Below are 6,000 nucleotides of genomic sequence, written 5' to 3'. Positions count from 1 at the left end.
AGGTACTCTTTAGGTTCCAAAAAATAGCCTACAGAGAAAGTTCTTATTTGATTCCTAAAAATATCCAAACGGTATTGTGTTAAGAAAAGTTTTTTGTTGACATTGGTCACCAACATTCTTAGTACGGTATATTCTTTTGTGTTCCGCAAAAGAAAGAAATGTACACACATTTAAAATAAGAGAAGGAGTTTTAAGGGAGTTTTATCAAAGCCTTTAGTGTGTAGCTACCAGGCTACTTTTTCAAAAGAGTAGCTTTCTTCCATTTATTTACTCTGCAGCAAATTTGTTAAAACTCCCAACAGCAGGACAATCAGCTTCATTTTGCTAAATTAATATGCCTACTGGAAAAACTCTGTCATATTTTTATTTCTTCTCAATATTTAACAGACTTATGGGACAATACATCATAAACTGGAATAATACAGGATGGAATAACTCTTGAATAAGTTGTCACATTTTGGGCCTGGTCCTGTTGGTGTGGTGACGCCAGTGTGTGTTTTTGGGAGATGGTTAGTCATAAAGTAATAAACGTCAGCAAAGAATCATAGTCATGATGATGGACAGGGCCAAAATCAGACCCTGCTTCTCATGTTGGGTCACAGTCGCCTGCGTTTAGACAGACAGACTGCAAAGTGCTGGACGAAACCGCACGTGAGCCACAACATTCAATCGCACACAAAACAAAAATAGCTAGATAGAAACTTCACTTGCTACTGACGTCAGTTTGTGCACAAACACACACGTCTTTAACGTGGTAATTATGCTGCGCCATGTTGGACTTGGCAACCGGTCCTCCTTCACCATGATTTTGAATTATCACTTTGGAGAGTCTATATACGTGTGAGCGACAGAGAGACACAAATAACAAATTGTTCATGCACTCTGACACTCACGTCAATGGGGGTGATTCACAACCTTTAAGATCGAAAAAGCAGAACCGCTTTGAATTACACAACAGAACACACACACCTAATAAGAGTGGAAAAGTGAGTATCATAGGGCAAGAAGCCTGAAAGCAAGAGAAAAGGTGAGATAATTTAACTCGTCTCACTCTCCCTCATATCCTACAATGATGTCAGCTGCCTCAGAGGGATCAAGCGAACACTCGAACACACACACACACACACACACACACACACACATCTGGTTTGCTATCTTTGTGGAGACTCTCCATAGACGTAATGGTTTTTATACCGTACAAACCGTATTTTCTATCCCCCTACACTACCCCTGCCCCTAAACCTACCCATCACAGGAAACATTCTGCATTTTTACTTTCTAAAAAAATTCATCCTGTATGATTTATAAGCATTTTGAAAAGTGGGGACATGGCCAATGTCCTCATAGTTCACCCTCTCCTTGTAATACCTATGTCATACCCATGTCATTATACACATGTGTGTCCTCATATGTCACAAAAACATCCCCCCCTCCACACACCAAGAAAATGGCTTTAATCAACAGTCATTCCCCCCATCAACACCAAGAACAGTGACAACACACTTCATTGATTATAACGATAATTATTTTACACTGTAACATTAGTGTTGTTTAGGGGCCTGAGATCTGGTGGACTCTTTTTAGTTGGGTCAGTAAGCAACACTCAACCAACCAATCAGAACAGAATTATGCAGCCCTTCAAACAAGTAAAGCAAAATAGTTTTATTTCTGATAACATTTTTATTTCTGTCATGCATGTTTGGTCTTGGCACAATAGATCTGCTACACTGTTAAGGACAATCAGCCTGCACTATCTAGATTCATGACAGAACTTTGTAATTGGGATTTAAAAAGCGACTTAAAGGTACAAAATGTAAGATATGTAGATTAAAGTTTCCACAAACCACTGGAACAATGTTATATATTTTGGTGACTTGTGTACTTCACATTATCCCAAAACATTTCCAGCAATGTTTAAATCCTGAGAAATCAGCAGTTTTAACCAGTGTTACGGACCGCGTCCTTGCGTCGCCTGTCAATGACGTCATATTTGCGCTACCCTTGATTTCAGAAACCATGAAAACACCAAAGACGCTTTAATATATTATGTGTTTTATTAGACAGGTGAGCAACTGTTTGGATATATTACAACTTATTTTAAAATGAATTGCATTTTATGCAACAGTCATCCATTTTTATTAATATGATATTCTCATATCGATATAGATTGCTGTGCAACAGCGGACGCACAGAGTAACGTCATAACTTTTAACACACTCAGATGTATTGAGTATGAATGTTTTAACCATGGAATACAGTGCTGTGCTACCCCACATACACAATGAAGAGCGGAAGTGGCGACTATCATCATAAAATCTGCTGGTGTGTATCGCAGATGTGTCCTCATTCTGCTCTAATGGCTTCTAATCATTAGCTCATCATTAAGATTATTTCTGCCAGACTCCCATGAATGCACGCTCATTTATGGCGTCATCAAGCTGCACCTTTGTTTTAAATAAATAACCCATCGAGGCGACAATTGTGACTTTAAACAAATTCCACTTTTTTGTGTTTTACGACGCTTGTTTGAAGGACAGCACAATTCAGTAAAACATTTATTATATATCAATATGGCTATATAACAATAATAATATTATTAAATACATTTGCTAAATAATTTTTTTTACTATTGTAATATTTCACTTTAAAATGATAATTATCCCAAGATTTCCATCTGGGTGTATGACTTAATTCTGATAAACACTATCAGTTTTTATTTTAATAAATCTATCAGAGTTATATTAATAAATATCCCAATACTTCCCAGCTTTATAATGGCAGTGACAGGGTCCATGAGTTTGAAGCTCAAAAAAGTGTGTATATCCATTATAAATACTCAACACGGCTCTGTCGGGTTAATAAAGGCCTCCTGAAGCAAAGCGATGCATTTGTGCTAGAAAAATATCCATATTTAATACTAGCTTCCACCAGACAGCCTTCCATATTCAACTTCTGAAAAAAGCATAACTGACACGACGGATGACGTTGAGTGTTGCGCAAGCGCTTAGAACTGCAAGAGGCGTTACATTTTTTCGCAAGTTGAATAAGGAAGGCAGTCTGGAGGAAGCTAGATATTTCACATGTTAAATATGGGTTTGTGTAAGAAAAATACCCATCAATCCCCTTCAGAGGGCCTTTATTAACCCCCTGGAGCCATGTGGCGTATGTTTATGATGGATGGATGCACTTTTTTGAGCTTCAAACTCATGGCGGGCAGGGTTAAATCTTGGGCTAATTTTCATATAAAAGTGAATTTATTCTTTGAGAAAACTATTTTAATATTTTAACTTTACATCACAAAAAAACAACAACTAATATTTAACATATTAATTTCTTAGTCTTAATTCTCAAATGTTAGGCCATCACACTCTTATTTTTTGAAGGAAAAAAGCATGGACCCTTTTTGTTTATATACGCTCATGAGACGATGGTTGGTGCATGTAGTGGAGTGTGTGCGTGAAGCATCAGAACCTGAGATGCTGCTAACAGCAGTGGTTGATAATGAGCAGCTCTCATGTGTAAGAACACATTGGCATGATGCCACTTCAGCAATTTCTCAGCAAACTGACTTGAAACAGATTAGAATGTCCTCTCACCTGTCCAATAAAACAATAATGCAATCAGCACCACTGAATACTAAGCATATATTTGTATATGTTTTTGTCAAACCCTAACTAGTTTACCAAGTAGATTAAACCAGAGAATGAATTCAAATAGAAACACAAACATCATCATAGAGAACAATAAGCATTTCTATCAAGATAAATATTCAATAACGGCAACGAAATGTGTAATCTGATAAAATATGCAAGACAGTGTATCTGATTTGGTTTGATTCCTGTAATGAATCTTTTTTTTTCAGCATGGGGAGACTTCAGGCCGGTCGTGTGTTGGAGTCATTTTCATTTACAGATTCTTGAATCTTTTACTCAGTGGCTTAAAAAAAGACTTAAGAGGTACTTTTCCATACTTTAAAAATCTACATATCTTTATCAATGCATAATAAACACTTCTGGATTGGTATATTTTTAGTGAATTTTAATCAATAGCCGAAAAAGCAATAAGATATGCAAAATGCAATGTTTTACAGTGAAATTCCCATAGTTGGATATATTTATAATTAAAGTATGACTAACATGTATACAATTGTATTTAATATACAGTTAACTAGCCAAGTAACATCTCGTTTATGCACTAATGTGCAGTCACAGGTGTTTATTTAAACTTCAATGTTTATTCAAATTGAATGGCTTTAAATCAGAATTTAAAGTCTGAACAATTCAACAATGTTGTGCATATGCATGTCACCCATGCTCTCTAGATAATATGAATAAGCTATGGAACTAGTCTCTTATTTCAGTCTCTGCAAACTTCAAAAAAACATGATCTTTTCGCAAATTGAAAAACTGAACGTTCACATCAAATAGGAAACTTTCTCTAAAGTAGGCTCATGACCCTTGATGGGTGTTTACTGTTTTATTGAGCCATCAAATACATTTGTAATTGATAGTTTTGGGTTTAAACTTAGCTAATACACATGTGTACACTCATGAAGGCGTGTGTGTGTGTGTGTTGGCTGAGTCTGACATGGACAATCTCTCCAGGTCAGTGTAGATAGCTTTTCCATCTCTAATGTCTTTCCCAGAAATCTCCTCGCACACAATGAGGGGCTTATATTCTGCCTTACATGTGTGTTTGTGTGCTTAAATTCGTTTAACCCAGAGCAATTATGACGATAAATTACACTACTCAGCACAGTGAACCTACTGAAAGAAAACAATTATACACATTCATACAGCGTTTGGAAATTAAGCACCTGCAGAGAAATTCTCTATTATGTCTTTCACATAAATAACCTCCAAGATAAGTGTTAATAAAATCACAAGCCACAATAATATTGTTTAAATGGCTTGAAATCTCTTAACCTTCAACAAATTGTATTTTCTTAAACTCATTTCTTGCACAAATCATGATTTTCTCTTTCCAGGTACAAATGAAAGTGAATGTTGACCAGAGACCTTCAAGCACCAAAGATGCTGAAAAAAAAATTCGGTACGACTTGTAGTGGTATATTAATATATTTGTAAATTAAAATTCTTCCACACTCAAAGCTCAAACATAGAATGTTCATTGGACTTTTTGGAACTTGTGAGCATCATTCACTATATACATACTATAAACACCCAGGCTCATTAGAAAAAAAATTACCAATAACGACATTTGTGCAAAATGATAACATTGAGGATAATGCATTACAAGTAATCTAATCAGATTACTTTTTTGGGTAACTAGCAACATTACTTTTGAAGTTACAACTAAATAACTGTTACTTTTTTCAAAGTAACAAGTTACTTTGCTTCCCTATGTACTGACTGACAACTGTCCTGACCAAACATGATGGTTATTGTAGTAACGTGAGCATGCATTTATGAATTTCACTTGCACATAAATAGATTCAGTGTTTGTCAAATATACTTTATGTATTTAGTCTCACATTATAGTCCAATGTCTTTGCTGCTGACCTTCGATAATCCAATTCAACCATACCAATAAGCAAAAATATTTTAGTTAAGAAACAATGTGTTTAATTTATTTGTTTTTGTTGAAGTAAGAGTGCAGCATGCGTGAGAGCTGCGCCCTCTACTGTATAGGAGTGACTTTGCATTTCTTTCAGCCCGAGACCTATTCATTTCCATTTATTCACGTTTACGCTGCAGGAATTAGGAACTTTGGGTGAGTACTTGTGTCCAAAGTTAGTGCAAAAGTTAAACCATTTAAAGGCGCTGTGTAATATCATTGTGCCGCTGCACCAATGGTATGGTAGCAAAGTCCCTTGATTATTATGCAGGAATGAGAGTATAGTTCCTATCCTATATCGGTCTAGAAAACACAGCTTTTCATTTTCCGTCGGTCTTAGTGCACATCACAACATGTAAATAAGAAAATGTTGGCGTTATTTTGTCACTTTTTGAGCATTAGGCTAGAATGATCTGTTTACAT

This window comes from Pseudorasbora parva, chromosome 4, assembly GCF_024679245.1.
Source record: "Pseudorasbora parva isolate DD20220531a chromosome 4, ASM2467924v1, whole genome shotgun sequence".
Taxonomy (NCBI): Eukaryota; Metazoa; Chordata; class Actinopteri; order Cypriniformes; family Gobionidae; genus Pseudorasbora; species Pseudorasbora parva.
This window is presented reverse-complemented; position numbering follows the sequence as displayed.